Source organism: Diceros bicornis, chromosome 14 (genome assembly GCF_020826845.1).
Source record: "Diceros bicornis minor isolate mBicDic1 chromosome 14, mDicBic1.mat.cur, whole genome shotgun sequence".
NCBI classification, from domain to species: Eukaryota; Metazoa; Chordata; class Mammalia; order Perissodactyla; family Rhinocerotidae; genus Diceros; species Diceros bicornis.
The window spans coordinates 66,939,186-66,944,851 of record NC_080753.1 but is presented as its reverse complement, the minus strand read 5'-3'; positions in this window follow the sequence as shown (position 1 = coordinate 66,944,851).

The following is a 5,666-nucleotide window of genomic DNA, read 5'->3' as shown; positions in this document are numbered from 1 at the left end:
GAATATAAACCAACACATGGACAGAGAAAACTGGACTGTGGTTACCCGGGAAGTGGGGGTGGGGGGTGGGCACAAGGGGTGAAGGGAGTCATATATGGGGTGAAGGACAAACAAAAATGTACAACCCAAAATCTCACAATGTTAGAAACCATTAAAATATCAATAAAAATGTAAAAAAAAAAAAAAAAAAAAAAAAAAAAAGATTCACCAACAACTTGAATGTGTTGGCATTTGGATTTAGAGGCTCCTGAATTTTCAGAGACTAAAGCAAAGATTACTCTGAGTTCAAGGTTTGTGACTCTCCTAAGTGTCACCCAATTCCTTTGCTTGCTTCTGTCAACCCCTACCTGGCTAGGAAAGAATATTAAAAACAAAGCCAGCTTTGATTATTTAATCTTCAGTCAATTAAGACATTTTTGAGGAAGATTTTTTTGACAGAATAGCCCACTTTCTTTTATCTACACTATTGGAAATGAATTATTAGTGATAACAATGGTTATTTACTGAGGACCTAATATGTCTCAAGCCCTTTACATACTTTTATTCCTCTGCTTCTTAGAACCCTACGGCATCCCAGGTGTGTTTACTGTTTCTCCACCACTCCTCTAATGAACCCCCCATATCACACTTATATTTGACTTCACTATGCCTTCTCTCATTTAATTTAGCAATAGAGTAAAATTACAGAAGAAACTTGAAGGGGCCTTGAGCCCCAGCAGGAGAAGGTCTAAAGTCTATCCAGGACAAATGCCTTAATGTTTGTTTCTGAGAAGTTTCCAGGGACAAATACTCCACTAACTCCAGAAATCAGTTCTGATATCTCTAATCAATGATATACATTAATTAATTGGTTTTTTATTGATTGGTTGATTGTCTGCTATATTACTTTGCCATATAATAAAATTTTTCTTTGTGTTATTTAAATAATTTTCACTTTATATCCACTTTTTAAATTTAGCCTTCTCTGGACTTCCTCATACATTGAAGATGGTAAATGTCACCTATTAGCATTTTCCTCTTCTGTTTAGATAACCTCAGTTTCTTTACTGTATTAAAAATATTTAATAAGGCCGGCCCCATGGCTTCGGATCCCGGGCACGCACTGACGCACAGCTTCTCCGGCCATGCTGAGGCCTCGTCCCACATACAGCAACTAGAAAGATGTGCAACTGTGACATACAACTATCTACTGGGGATTTGGGGGAAAAAATAAATAAATAAAATTATAAAAAAATATATATATATTTATAAGTGTTGTGCTTTTTTTCTCCAGTTCTTCTCTAGGTTCAATTTATTGGGTAGTATAGTGGAAAGGTGACTTCAGCGGTCCTGTGTGGTAAAGAATCATCTTTGTACTGTATTCAATGTGAATAAAATCTATATTAGTATTGTGTTCAGTCTAATCTGGAATCTGAACCTTTCCTTCCATCTTCCCTCTATTATCTGAAATAGTTAATAATCCCAGACCTAGAGTTTTGCTTGTGGAAAGTGTTTGTTGTTCTTGTTGGTTAGTTGGTTTAACCATCTAACAATTCAATTTATTTAGTAGATATGTGAGTTTTCCTATTTTATGTTTTTTTGTGTGTGTCAGTTTCAGTATATGGATTTTTTATAAAGTGAATTTTGACCTTTGCTGTCTAATTCGTAGTGCTAAGTATTTCACAAAATGATGTATCTCGTTAAGATCTAAGCACTCTGTAGAGAATACTTCTTATTTGATTTCTGATACTGGTCATTTGTGTTTCATTTCTTTTTCTTTTCCTTAATGGGTTTTGCTAGTGTTTATTAACATTATTAATATTTTAAAAATAACTTTTAGCCTGATTTATTTCTTTAGTATTTTTCTATTTCATTGATTCTTATCTTTATTATTGTTTCCTATCTGTATTTTTTCCAGTGTTATTCTCTTTTAATTCTTGAGACAGAAGCTGAGATTGTGGATTTCCTGTCTTTCTTCCATACTCATACATTCATTTAAGGCTACATACAGATGTAGCTGGTATCTCTTGTCTTCCCTAGTGTATTTCTAAATTCTGTGCTGCAAGCCATGTCTGCCCCATAGCGTCTCCAGCCCATGATCTGCAACCATGCCAGCCTTTGTGTGTCTCCATCCCTCTAGCTGAAGCTCATATCTTGTGTCGAGTGTCACCATCTCATATGACTGCAGTCCATGTCTGCCCTTTTGTTTTGTCAAGATTTTCTCTCCCCTCTGTCCATACCACCTCTCAAAAGTCTCCATTCCTTGTTCCTGTAGCCCTTGCCAACCCATATGAGTCTCCATCCCCTCTCTCTAAAGCCCATGTCAAACAACTCATGTCGTTCTCTCAATTACCTGCAGCGCGTATATTTTCCTCGAGTGTCTCTATCTCCTGTGGCCACATTTTATACCAGACCTCACATGCCTCTCTCATTCCATGTGTCTGCATCCCTTTCCATCCCTGAGCATGTCTGTCCGCTGTGCTTCAGCCCATGCCAGCTCGTGTTTGTCTACATTCTCTGTGCGTCCAGCCTATCTAGACAACCAGTGTTTTCATTTACTGTTCCTCTAGCCCCTGTCTGAACTCGTGTGTTTCCTTACCCTGTGCCTGTAGCCCATGTGTGCCTCAAGTGTCTTCACTCAGTGTCCCACGCTTGGGTGTCATTCACTTGTTAAAGGACATATTGGTTCCTTCTAGGTTTTGGCCACTGTGAATAAAGCTGCTTTTTAGATGTTCTTAGGGGTCTGTGTGTGGATGTATATTTTCACAGTAGTTGGAGAAATACACTGCTGCACAATTGGTGCACCATATAGTGACACTATATTTAGCTTCACAAGAATTAACAAGATGTCTTCTTAAGAGGTTGTACTGTGTGTGTTCCCATCAGCAGTGAATGAGATTTCCTATTGTCCTACATCCTCACCAGTAATTAGTATTGTCAGTTTTTGGGTTTTAGCTATTCTACTAGAAGAGTAGAGTATCTCATTGGTGTTTTAATTTGCTTTTCCTTAATGCACAATGCATTTTATTTTCCAATAATTTCTTGATGTTGAGAAATTTATATTTGCTTATTTGCCATGTATATATATATTTTTGGTAACTTGTCTATTCATATTTTGGTCTATTTATTTTAATTTCGGGAGTTTGTTTTCTTGTTGCAGTATTTGATTGGTTCTTTGAATATTTTGCATACAGGTCTTTCTGCAGATATGTGTTTTACAAATGTATTATCCTAGTCAGGAGTTTGTATTTCCACTCTGTGAATGCCGTCTGTCCCAGATTGGATAGTTTAAACTCAACCAAGTCCACATGATCAATTATTTTCTTCATGGATGGTGTTTTTTGTGTTGTATATGAAAATTAATCATCAAACTATAAATCATGAAGATTTTCTCCTGTTTCCCAGAATGATTTTTACAGTTTTGCATTTTATTTTAACTTGATGAGTGATTTTGAGTAAATTTATGTCTAAGGTGCAAAGTTTGTGTCTTTGTTCATTTATTTCCATAGGGTCCTCCTTTTGTATCATCACCATTGTTGATGATGACTAGAGACTAAAAGACTAAAGACCTAAAAGACTATTATTTTTTATGTTGGAGTGCATTTATTGTCTTGATCAAGATCAAGTTGTCTGTATTTGCAGAGGTCTTTGTGTGAACTTTCCATGATTTTTCATTTACCTCTCTGTCTATTCATTTTATTTTTTTATTATTTATTTATTTTTTAATTTTTTTAAATTTATTTTTCCCCCAAAGCCCCAGTAGATAGTTGTATGTCACAGCTGCACATCATTCCAGTTGCTGCACGTGGGATGCGGCCCCAGCATGGCCGGAAAAGCAGTGCGTCGGGGTGTGCCCGGGATCCGAACCCTGGCCACCTGCAGCAGAGCGCGCACACCCAACTGCCAAGCCATGGGGCCAGCCCTATTTTTAAAATATCACGGTTGCAGATCCCGGGCGTGCACCGAAGCACGGATTCTCCGGCCATGCTGAGGCAGCATCCCACATACAGCAAATAGAAGGATGTGCAGCTATGACATTCAACTATCTACTGGTTCTTTGGGGGAAAACAATAAATAAATAAAATTATAAAAAAAAAATCACGGTCTCTTGATTATTGTAGTATTGTAAAATATCGCAGTCTCTTGACTTTGTAATTAATCTTAAAATTGAGAAGTGTGAGTTCATCAATTTGTTCTTCATCAGGATTGTCTAGACCACTCAAGGTTTCAAATGAATTCTTCAATATCTACAAAATAGCTTGGTGAGATTTTTATTGGAATTGCACAGGATCTTTAGATCAATTTAAGAAGAATTGACATCTTAATAATATTGTGACTTTTGATCATGAGCAAGGAGTATATCTCAATTGATTTAATTTTTCCTTTATTGCTTTTAAGAGTGTCTCATATTTTTTTCTACAGATATCTGTAAATATTTTATTGGATTTACACTTGGGGATTTCTTTGTGTATGTGTGTGTATTGTTAACGGTATTGTTTCATATTCCAATTATTTGTTGGTATATAGAAAATCAACTGAATTTTGTATACTGAATTTGAACCTCTCTTCATGATATCTCTATAAATTCCTATCTGGGCACAGAACAGGGGCCTCCGTTTCTGTTTGAACATCCCAAATCATGGCATTGAATAATCTGAATACTGAATTTCAGCCATTCACCAGAACTGCCAAGGCACACAGCCATCACTAATACTGCAGTTACAAGCCTTTTCCAAGAGACGTGCCCTCGGATTCATTAAAGAACGCCTGTTTTCCACTCGGCCTGGCAGTGGCAGTTTGGCAAGAAGACTGCAGAGCCCTTACAGGCTTATTCCTAGAGCTGAGCCAAACTCTCCCTGTCTTCCATTGTTGAAACTGAGTCTGTGCAGAACCTACCTCAGCTCTAGGAATTAAGGCTCTCTCACACATAACTTCCCAGACACACTGCAGTTACAAGCCTTTTCTGAGAGTCATTCCCGCAGATTCATTAAAGAAAGCCAGTTCTCAACTCGGCCTGCCAGTGGCAGTTTGGCAAGAAACTGCAGAGCCCTTAGAGGCTTGTCCCTAGAGCTGAGTCAAACTATATCTGTCTTCCATTTCTGGATCTGAAACTGTGCAGAACCTCCCTCAGCTCTAGGAATTAAGACTGTCTCACACATAAATTCCAAGACACACTGCAATTAAAAGCCTTTTCTGAGAGGCATTCCCTTGGATTCACTAAAGAAAACTGGTACTTGACTTGGCCTGCCAGTGGCAGTTTGGTGAGAAACTGGAGAGCCAGATTGTATGTATAACTGAGATCAAATGGTATTTATCTTTCTCTGTCTCAGTTATATCACTTAGCATAATGACCTCAAGGTCCATCCATGACATTGCAAATGGCAAGATTTTTTCATTTTTATGGCTGAATAATATTCCATTGTAAGTATATACCCCATTTTCTTTACTTTTTTTTTGTGAGGAAGATGAGCCCTGAGCTAACATGTGCCAACCCTCCGTTTTTTCCTGAGGGAGACTGGCCCTGGACAAACATCCGTGCCCACCTTCCTCAACTTTATATGGGACTCCATCACTACATGGCCTGACAAGTGGTGAGGCAGTGCGCACCCGGGATCTGAACCCCAGGCTGCCACAGCAGAGCACACACACTTAACCACTATGCCACCAGGCCGGCCCATACCACGTTT